We start from the raw sequence: 10523 nt of genomic DNA, 5'->3' as shown, positions 1-10523 counted from the left end.
TCTTATCTTCCATCCTCTACAGAGCTCCCTCGTTATTGTGAAATGCAGTAAATAACTGCTTTGTTGTTGTTACCTGAAAACACTCTTCTTTTTTTTCCCAACCAGCAGTTCTTTTATAACTTGCAAAGCAGCACCTGGCCCTTCAGTGCAAAGCAGCAGTGTTTCAGCTTCAGTCTTTTTTTTTATGACCTATGGCCTTCAGAACCGGAACGTGTGACTGTTTTCTTTGTCACAACAACTCACATGAAGTGAAAGGGACCTTTGGCTCCGACGCCACCCAAACACCAGCAGGTGAAATTTCAGACCCATAGCATCGAGTCTGAATCCCTTCAACGCTCTCTGTCTGGTGCATGATCAAAGGTTGCGGGCCTTGTAATATTGAAATGTTTCCCATTTTCATTTGATAATGACAATATAATTTATATGAGATACAACTTTAAAATCCAATCTGCCCGAACTGTAAAGCTGTTCATGTTCGTGGAATCCATTGTTTTACTGGGAGATTTGATGACTTTGTGTACTGAGAGATCACATGACAGACGGACCGCTTGGTTTTTCTTCCTTCTTCATGTTTTCCCCTTTTTGTCTCCAACCTTCATGTTTTTTTCGTTCCCTCTGTCCCTTCTCCAACTGATCTTAACATTTTGTCACCCAAACACATATTTTGTATATTTGTTTATATAGTGATATCTATGAAAATAGTTTTGTTTTTATTTGCCCACGTTTTGGGTTAGTCTCTGATATTTCTGCCTCCACACAAATACAAAGGGAAGTAAGGGAATTTAGGTTTGTGATGCTGACAGCATCATCCCTTTTATTCTGGATAATCCACAGAACACGCTGCCAACAGGTTTCATTGGAAATATATTTAAGTAAAGAAAAAAAGGAGTAACTTACCCCTCATGTTATCTAAAAACTCTGGATCAATTTACCAAAACTATCTTCATAAATACTCGAAATAAAATATTGATTGCATGACTTACACTTTGAGTACACTTTCCATCACTGTACTGTGCACTGTTAAATAATGCCGGACTTGCTCCCTCACAAATATATTCAGTGTTTTTACGATCAGTCCAAGATTGCAAAAAAAGCCTGTTGGACTACTTGAAACACTGAAACCCAGTCTATCCCATCCCCCTGTTATACGTATTGAAGCTTTCTTGTGTGTTTGAATATTAAAGTAGCTCTGGATACCTGCATGGCTGGGCAAAAACCTTTTCAGCAGGTCCATTTTTCACCATCAGGATACATGGCTTGTAAACAGGTCAGTTCTTCCAGTTCGGTAGTTTGATTTGGGTAAAATTTCTGGCCTGAGGGCCGATTTTTTCTGGTCGACAGGTCAATTTCTCACATCCAGGACAGCCTTTCCGGCTTGGAGGTTATTTTTATTCCTGGTAGACAGGATGCTTTTTAGAGGCAGGGTGATTCTTTTTTTTGCATGGCATGTCATTTTTCAGTTCAGACTATCTCCTCCCTCCTTATGTGTGACGGTAATTGCCGTATAAATATTATTTTGTTAATATCGCTGTAACATACAATTCATAGTCTGTGTTCATTATAGTTTCTATATATCTGCAGTGGAGTTCACAAGAGGGACCAAGCTGCTGTTGTTATTCCTATAAACACAAAAAACAACAATACACAGCAGTTTGTATATATAAAATATATTTTGTCCTCAACTCATTTTCTTTTTCTTCAGTTGTCACCTTTTCTTAGTCACAGTTAAGCGTCTCGTTTCCTGAGTTTCAGAGGCGGAAACACAGAGTGAAGTCACAACTGGCCTCTATGTGGGAGTTTCAGGGCCTCAACAACCACAACCCCTCCCCCCCTACCCCGTACATGCAAACACAACTCCACACACACACGCACAAACACACAAATACCCCTCCAGCAGTGTTCGGCCAGGTCAAACAATGCACGATTTCTGGAAAAATACTGATACAAGTATGCAGGGGAGAGAGGGACAATGGACAGTTAACACAGAGCAGAGAGCATGTGGGGGTGGGTCGGTGGAGTCACCATCAATCTTTCTATGGTTCACACACACACACACACACACACACCTGCCACTGGTCTCTACTGTATAGCAGCTGGATTTGTTCTTTGTTTAGTTTTTTTAGTTTCTAAGAAGTACCATGATTTTTTTTTTTTTTTGGGGGGGGTGTCCAGAGTGGTCTGTAAACAGAAAGAATTTCTATTTCATTTTGCTTTAACAAACCTTCCTGAAAAAGAAGAAATGCAGATGAATTATTTAAAATGTTTACAGTCCTTTCAACTGTTTTCCACAGAGGATAATTAGTCTGTTGTCTTACGTTGTACACATTATGTATTTTATCACAGTACAAGGAAGCCGATTCCACACACATCAAATACAGTATAGTGTCAGCTTGCCCTCTCCCGTTTCCACTAGCCTAGATATATCTATAAAAACAGAGCGACGTGTAGGGCTCTTCTTAGCTATCCTTGTCTTCTTCTCTAAACCAACAAGTCCTCCAAACCATACGACAATATAAGTTGTTTATTCCTACCCTCTCATACGACCCACAGGAGCGTTTCATAAATTAGCGCCCCTAGCAGTGGCAGGAAATACGACCCACAGGAGAGGTTTCCTAGCCTGGCTCCACCCTCCTACGTACTTTTGCTCAATTTTCATTTTCCTTCAGTACATCGTCTGGGTTTGCGGTATATTCTTGGGTTTTCTCCAGACAAATATTTGGTGGTCCAATCAGCGAACAGAGGGAGTAGCTGAGAACGATGACGTTGAAGTTGTGCGCTAGTTCCGTAATGGCGGCGGAGTCAGTATATATATATCTATTGAAAGATGCGAGCGAAGCCATTCGGTCCGTTGTGGCGACGCTGCCGGATATCCAGAAGTTAAAGCCCGAGCAAGAACAATCTTTGCTGATTTTTGTTGGTGGCCATGATGTTGTGGCCCTCCTCCCCACGGGGTTTGGGAAAAGTTTGATTTAGTGGTGGATGAGTTGGCTAATGCGAACGCTAGCAATGCTAAGCCGACGTCACGACCAAACGTGCGATTGGTTATGGCAGATCCAGAGTGGCTCTGGGCAGATCCAATAGTTTTAAACTTCAACAAAGTAGCCTACCCGCCTTCAAGGGAGTTAACACTTGTCAATGGAGAGAGGCCAGACTCTGTGTACAAATTAAATGTACGAGAGTCTGGTAGGACCAGGCTAGCGGTTTCTGTCCTCAAATCTAAACCAGAGAAACTAAAGGTTGCAGTTTTAAACATGTCCTTAACGTTGTGAAACGGTCACAGTTTCGTTTCGGTTTAGGCACCAAAACGACTTCGAAAAGATAGTGGTTTGTGTTAAAAATCATCTGTTACGTTACGCACATGAAGCAGAACATGACGTAGCTCTGTTTGGTCTGTAAAGTTAAAAAAAAACTTGCTGTTTACTTTTAATTTCAAACGGGACACGGTCTCCTGGGTGAAAGTTTGTTTGACCCATCCACCACCCCAACCTGCCTCCTTACACGGCGTTCCTGACATTTGGCTAAATGAATTGGTAGCATATACTGTAAACCGTTTCAAGGAAACAGGCTTGTAGCTGAAAATAAGAGGAGCAAAAACATGTTTTTGCAAAAAAAAACACTTTACTTTTATTTTCCAGCACAGTTAAACTTACTTCTGCTTGACTGATGTTTCATTCTGGTACTTCAGTAGGATGTTTGACTCCCACTGAAGTTTACCAATAAATATTGGTTCACAAAGATAAATGGACAGCAGTTCCTCACAAACAGGTGAAGGAGAAAGGTTTGTCATCCCAAAACTAAAATTCTTTGAGTGCATCTGCAGCTACTGAGGGAACTTATACTTTTATTGATAACTTTGCTCTGCAAAATCCAACAGAAAAAGCTTATTTCTTGTCTCCCTCAAAGGTAAGGCCATGACTATGACTTCGCTATCTGATTGTGTAGCAGCAATGTTTGCAGCAGGGTTGATTTATTTAACACCCACAGCTGTTTGACTGTGTGGGACAGAGTAAAGTTAGCATGATTAGTCATTACCAAAACCGATTGTCTGTAACCATCATTTTAACCGTGATGCTATTGTGAGCCAGTGTTCTCTCCAACTTGTGAGAAGAAGTGGACTGTTTCAGCACGCTGTTGGGTTTAGAAACACTCAAACAGGCACCAATTGTTCTGCAGCTGCTGCTCATTCACGTTGGCCTCACAGCCGAGACGTTTGTTACCACAAGTTCAATGGCACTTATTTGTGCGGCAATTAATGTTGAACGATGCTTTCTGTTCTTTTCTGTTTTCAGTGTGACTGTGGTGGGTCCTCGGGGTCAGGGCAAATTAATTAGCACTTGGCTTGATTAAGGCTGATGTACAGTACAGTAGATCCCTGAGAAACCTCATCAGCAGCCATGCGAACGATCCAAGAGTACTAATGAGCTGTGGCAGCGATAGTATCTGTTTTCTGGGATGATGATTTTGCCGATTATGTGTGGTGTGTTTTTTATTCATTTAAGTGTGTGTTTTATTCATTTATGTTTGCGAGTTGTTCAATTACAGGGCAGATGTGGGAGAATGTTGACAAACCTGCCAACTCATGTCTGGTTCTCTTGGTCGAGGATAAAGTGCTGCAACACCAGGCTGAACCCAGGCTGTTGTCTGCCCGTGTTGATGCATTGAGCCCAGTGATGGAATATAACTAAGTAAATCTACTCAAGTACTGTACATAAGTACAATTTTGATGTATGTGTAATTTGTTTGAGTATTTCCATTTTATGCTACTTTACACTTTCCACTCCACCACATTTACTGTATTTGACAGCTTTAGCTCCTAGGTACTTTGCAGATTTAGAATAATACAAAATGTAAATAAACCAAAACATTTTGAAATGTTATTGTAAGTATATATAGTGATTAAAATGATTCCCACCTGTATCACTAATTATAATACAGCAATATAATATGTGTTAATCTGAAATAGGCCATTCTGTATAATGAGTACTTTTAGTTTTACTTTTAGTATATTTTGATGCAAATACTTTTGTACTTTTACTTGTGTTTGATTTTGCCCTGTAGTATTGCTGCTTTTACTTAAAGGCAGGGTTGGTAACTATTTACAATATAAACTTTTTTTTATATATATAGTTTGAAATGATCTTTACACCCCGACAGCAATAAATAACTCATGGTCTCTGAAAAAAGAGCTTAGAGGGGTTAGACGGAGCCCCGAGGAGATGCTAGCTTTTCAACATTACCAACCCTGGCTTTAAGTACTTCTTCCACCATTGCCAGGGCCAGATGTCCTCGTCTTTTATCTCATACCATCAACATGTTGCCCATCCATCAGTAATGGTATACATGTGCACTATTTCCTTGTTTAGAATCTAAATCAGAAAGGGTATTATTGCCATGTACGTTTTTTTAACACATACAAGGAATTTGTTTTGGTGTTGTTGGTGCACGTCACACATTCTCTAGATGGAATATTAAACAATATAAGTATAGGTATAAACAATATAAGTATATGTACACAGTATGTATTAAATTAAAAATAAAGAGCAAATAGCATTACAGCAGAGAGAGAACAGTGGTGTAGTATCTGAAGATTTACTACTTCTTTGGCTCCCCTCCAGCTTGTATCGTCACAGGTCACCTAAAAATGGCTCAAGCTCACCTCGTAACTGTTACATTATGTCATGTTGTTTCTCTCCACAGAGCAAAAATCCTTCAAATGACCCTACTTACAGTATGTGTGGCCCATTGACTACAAATTACATATAAATGCTGCATTACTTTAACATTGAGTCACCACTACCCAGACACCCATTGGCTTCTATTTAAACCTTGTGTTTATAGCATTTTTGATTATAAATGTATATTATGTTGGGGGTTTTTCTACTCATAAGTATGTCATGTGATTAAGCAAAGCCTTCAAGATAGTTCAGGCAATCAAGTCAAGTTTCACTGCTACAGTCATGCATGACATGCCCCACTGTCTGAAACACATATTCAAAACATCTTTACAGTTTGGAAGTTCTGTCCTGTGAGCTGTAAAACTGCCTAGCTCTCCTTCTCCTCTGCTTCACTGCTCTGTGAATATTTCCACAACCATCATAGCTGCCGCTTGCTTAGCTTTACTCAGACTCACCACTCCACCACACCAGCATCCACCTGTAGACTCTGACTCTAGTCCCAGAGAGGAGTCTGAGTTTCTCTGCAGGATGACATGCTGCTAAATGTAAACTTTATTTAATGGATATTAGGGACAGTCAATCAAATCTTAATTTTAAACCTACGCTAAAAAGTTGGGGTTTTTAGTGTCATCCTTTTAAAGTTGCACTGATCACAATTGTCTATGCCAATTCTAATCTGCTGCAAAGAGAAGAGCGTCAAATAAGGTGAGGTCTTGAGATATGTGCCCACACAACATGACAAATAAAAACGTAAGAGCACAAGTATGAAACCTGCCTTTGGTGTCTGTGATAGAAAAACTCACAGAACAGCTGGGCTGGTAAGATGAGGCAAAATGTCTATTGCCACTGCTCACATGAAAAGTTGCTTGGTGTAGATTTAATTGGAATCATAAAATTTTTTTAGTCTAAACTAATCTTTGTATCGAGTGAAGGTATGATGTACTTTACAAGATTATACAGTTACTCAACTTACTATTAGACTACATTGACAAAAGTATCTGGACGCCCAAAAATATGTGATTGTTGAGCAACTCATTCCAAAAGCATGAGCATTAATATGCTGCTATAACAGCCTCCACTCTACTGGGAGGGGAAAACGAAGCTTACACAAACTCCACCACGTCGCCAAAACGTTGGAAGCACACTATTGTCTAAAAATATGAATCTTTGAACACAGGTGTATTTTCGAGGTGGCAATCTGAATCACTCGCAAGCCACTCTCACTCACTGCCCAACAATTTGTTGGGGGGTCTGCTCTGTCTATGGGCCCCCCCTACCCCACGGGCCCCAGTGCACTGCACTGTCTATATTTACACCCCTGCCTGTAGGTCCAAATAAACTTCCTCTCCATGTGGTTACTGCCTGGACTTCGATCTGTGAAGGAAACAAATGAACATTAAAAAAAGAAAGTGTGAGAAGTTGAGCAGCTTATGTAAACTGTCCATGTATCTCAGGATTTAAGCAAGCTGCACAAACATCAACAGCCACTTCCCCAACCGCGCAGAGCCCCAGAGGAGGGCCATATATAGGAGGACATCAAGGTCCTGAAAAACAGGTGATGGGGGGTGTGTGGATGGCGAGCGACCGACCTGTGGCTGAAACAGAGAAAGAAAAAAAGAGAGAGAGAAGAATCAGCATGTTTTCATGTCCCTTTCTACGCACTGGTGATTTGTTTCCCAGAAAGACTTGCAATAAACCCCTTCCACACACACACACACAGAGCCATAAATCTATGTAAAACGTACACCCACAGCCCCACAGATCCTGTGCAAGCATGTCTGTCTCCTGAGGACTTGTGCATATCTTACCATCAGATTTATGTGACATAACGTGTGTGCTTTGCATCTTACATATTTCCAGCAGAGCGAGGCCAGCGAAGAATGTGTTTGGTCGTAAATGCTGAAGAACCTCAGCATCCCTGCGACTGTGTTTGTGTCCGTCTCCCGTAAACTCTGTCAACGTTTGTTGGCCGAGAGTTTGTTTCTGTACTTTTAATGACATGCTGTTCCCATTATATTCCTCTTAGATGGAGCCCTCTTCTTTCAGGGTGTATGATTCACTTCCAAGCGAATAAGAAAATGGGTCTTCTTCTGTGCTCTCTGTCGAACAGCATGTCACTCACACTGTGTCTGGACTGCAGAGTGAAGAACAGAGGTCAGATGAGGTAATGCCTTTAAAGTGTCAGGCTATCCCTACATAACCAGGACAAAGAGAGTGTTTAAAAAAAATACGAACGACTTTTTACCTTCAATTTCGACAACTGACTTTTCTTAAACTGTGTTTTGAATATGTGTTTCCATCACTCGCATCACCGGTCTAACTCATAAAGTTGGATCACAGTGAAGAAGACAATTGCATCTTCACTGGGGGATGAAGTACTCTAATACACTAAACAATATGTACTCGCTGAAGTACAAGTCCTGCTTTCAAAATCCTATTTAAGTAAAAATACAGAAGTATCAAAAGTAAAAAGTACTCTTTCTGCTGTAAAAAGTCCACTGTGACTGATATATTACTGTAAGACATTATTAGATTGTTAATACTGATGCTCAATGCATACTATAAGTTGCATTTTTCTGTTGTAACTTGTCGAGGTGGAGCTAGTTTTAACTTCTTTAAATACAGTCTGGTAATTTTGTCCAGTAGTTTTCCCAAACTTGGAGTCGGGCCCTTGCAAAGGGTCACAAGAGATGTCTGAGGGGTCAGGATATGAGTAACAAGAAAGGAAAGAAGAAAAAAATGAAGTTCCGATATGCAAATATAAATAATTTTCTATTTTTTTAATAAATAAATTATTTATTTTTATTTTTTTGGGATTATTTGATTTTTTTTATTATTGAAAAGAAACCATATGAGAACTTTAGTTAAGAAGTCCTTCTTTGATGGAACAGCTAACAACTCATAGACTCATCTGAAACATGTCAAAAAGGCCCAGAAAATGTTTTTATTGATTTATTTGAAAAGCCCCAAAAAATTGGGAACCACTTATTTAAGAGTGTGTTGCATTTTCTAAATATAGTATTTTTCTTTTATGTAACATCTAAAACTAAAAAGTAACTACAGGTATAGCTGTCAGATGTAGTGAAGTAAAAAGTACAATATTTATATATTTGCATTCAGGTTCAATATCAAGAACAGATAGAAAATATGAAAGAGCTTGGGTTTCAGCTGCTTCTAACACTAAACTCAAAAATAAACCACGAGGAAGAACATGTTTCTCTGTTTGTGAGTTTCTTTTTATTTTTTGTGCTCTTTTGCAGTTTTTTAACAACTGCATGTGAAATTACAGTCAAGTGAAACCTGAAAAAACTTTTATTTGGGAAAAAATGAGAATAAACTATTGTTTGCGTGAGTGTAAACTTACTACATTCCATCCTCCATCTCACCAAATAGTTTGAAGTTGAATTTGTTTAATATTTTTAGGCATGTAGCTGCGTGTGAAGGTTCCGTTTTGCTCCTCACATACACTTTGTTAGTGCCATTAAAGCTGTGACCTTTCAGTTGAGGGCAGCCACCGGGGCTGTGCATGGAAAATACACTCATTAGAATATACAAGCAATACTGAAAATTTCAAAATATTTGCAGTAACTAAAGTACCTCAATGTTTATATACATTACAATGACGTTGGGAGACTTGAGAAAAACAGAATTTCAAAACAGAAGCAGCAGAGGTCGAGATATCTTGACTTTTAGTCCCTAATAAATAAGTAACGCACATTTTACAGATAAAAATCACAAAGTGCTCTACAATGAAACGAAATTCAATAAATAATAGACATAAGAATACAATGGGGAAAAAAAAAAATCAGACAGCCATAAAAAACCTTGTCTAACTAAAATCCCTGATATGGGTCAAGCTCCTATATTAACCATGATGCAACTAGTGTCTTCTTTTAACCCTAAAGTAACTAAGTGCATGTACTCAAGTACAGCACTTAAGTACAAATTTCAACTACTTGTACTTTACTTGAGTATTTCCATTTAAAGCTACGTTATACTTTTACTCCACTTCACTTTGTAGGCAAATATTGTACTTTTTACTCCACTACATTTGTGTGACAGCTTTAGTTAATAGTTCCTTTGGAAATTCAGATCACTCATATGAAATAATAATAATAATAATAATAATAATGCATAGAAAAAGTTGGTTATTTATAATTGTGGTGTTGTATGCAGTAGCTGCTGAGTCCCCATGTTAATAAAAAAATATAAATATTCAGTTTATCTGTAGGTGTTGTGATTGTTATTAGGGAAAAGCTATTGACCCTCTCTACAATATATATGCACTGTAAACAAATAGGACATATACATATTCCAAATATAAGCAAAGAGTCACATTCCTTAAAAACAGACATTAACAAGGTTAATGTCCTTAGACATGCCTTAGTGTCTCAGCTAGTATCAACATGCCACAGATGCACTGGAGTTTCAGTACAGTATCAGTACAGCAGCTTATCAGCACTGTTTAAACTGTTACTGCATGCGTGCTTTATTCATAAACAACATGCCTCCAGAGTGATATCTTCTTAGCATGTGTTCAAAGTAAACATGTTAACACTTCTTGATCTGATAATCAGGGGTGGAGGAAGTATTCAGAAGTAAAAGTACTAATACTACACTGTAAAAATAATCTATCACAAGTAAAAGTCCTGCAATGAAAATGTAAGTATAATTGGGAAAAGGTACTTAAAGTATTGAAAGTGAAAGTATTCAATGCAGAAAAATGTCCTATGTGACTGTAACACTATTATATTTTAAATATTTAGTTATTATTATTACATTAATATAAAAGCAGGATTTTACTGTTAGATTTGTAATTGGTTCAGGTGATTGTTTGGTCTGAAAATA

Source organism: Sander vitreus, chromosome 11 (assembly GCF_031162955.1).
Source record: "Sander vitreus isolate 19-12246 chromosome 11, sanVit1, whole genome shotgun sequence".
Classification (NCBI taxonomy): Eukaryota; Metazoa; Chordata; class Actinopteri; order Perciformes; family Percidae; genus Sander; species Sander vitreus.
The sequence above is the reverse complement of the archived record's forward strand: the minus strand, read 5'-3'. Positions refer to the sequence as shown.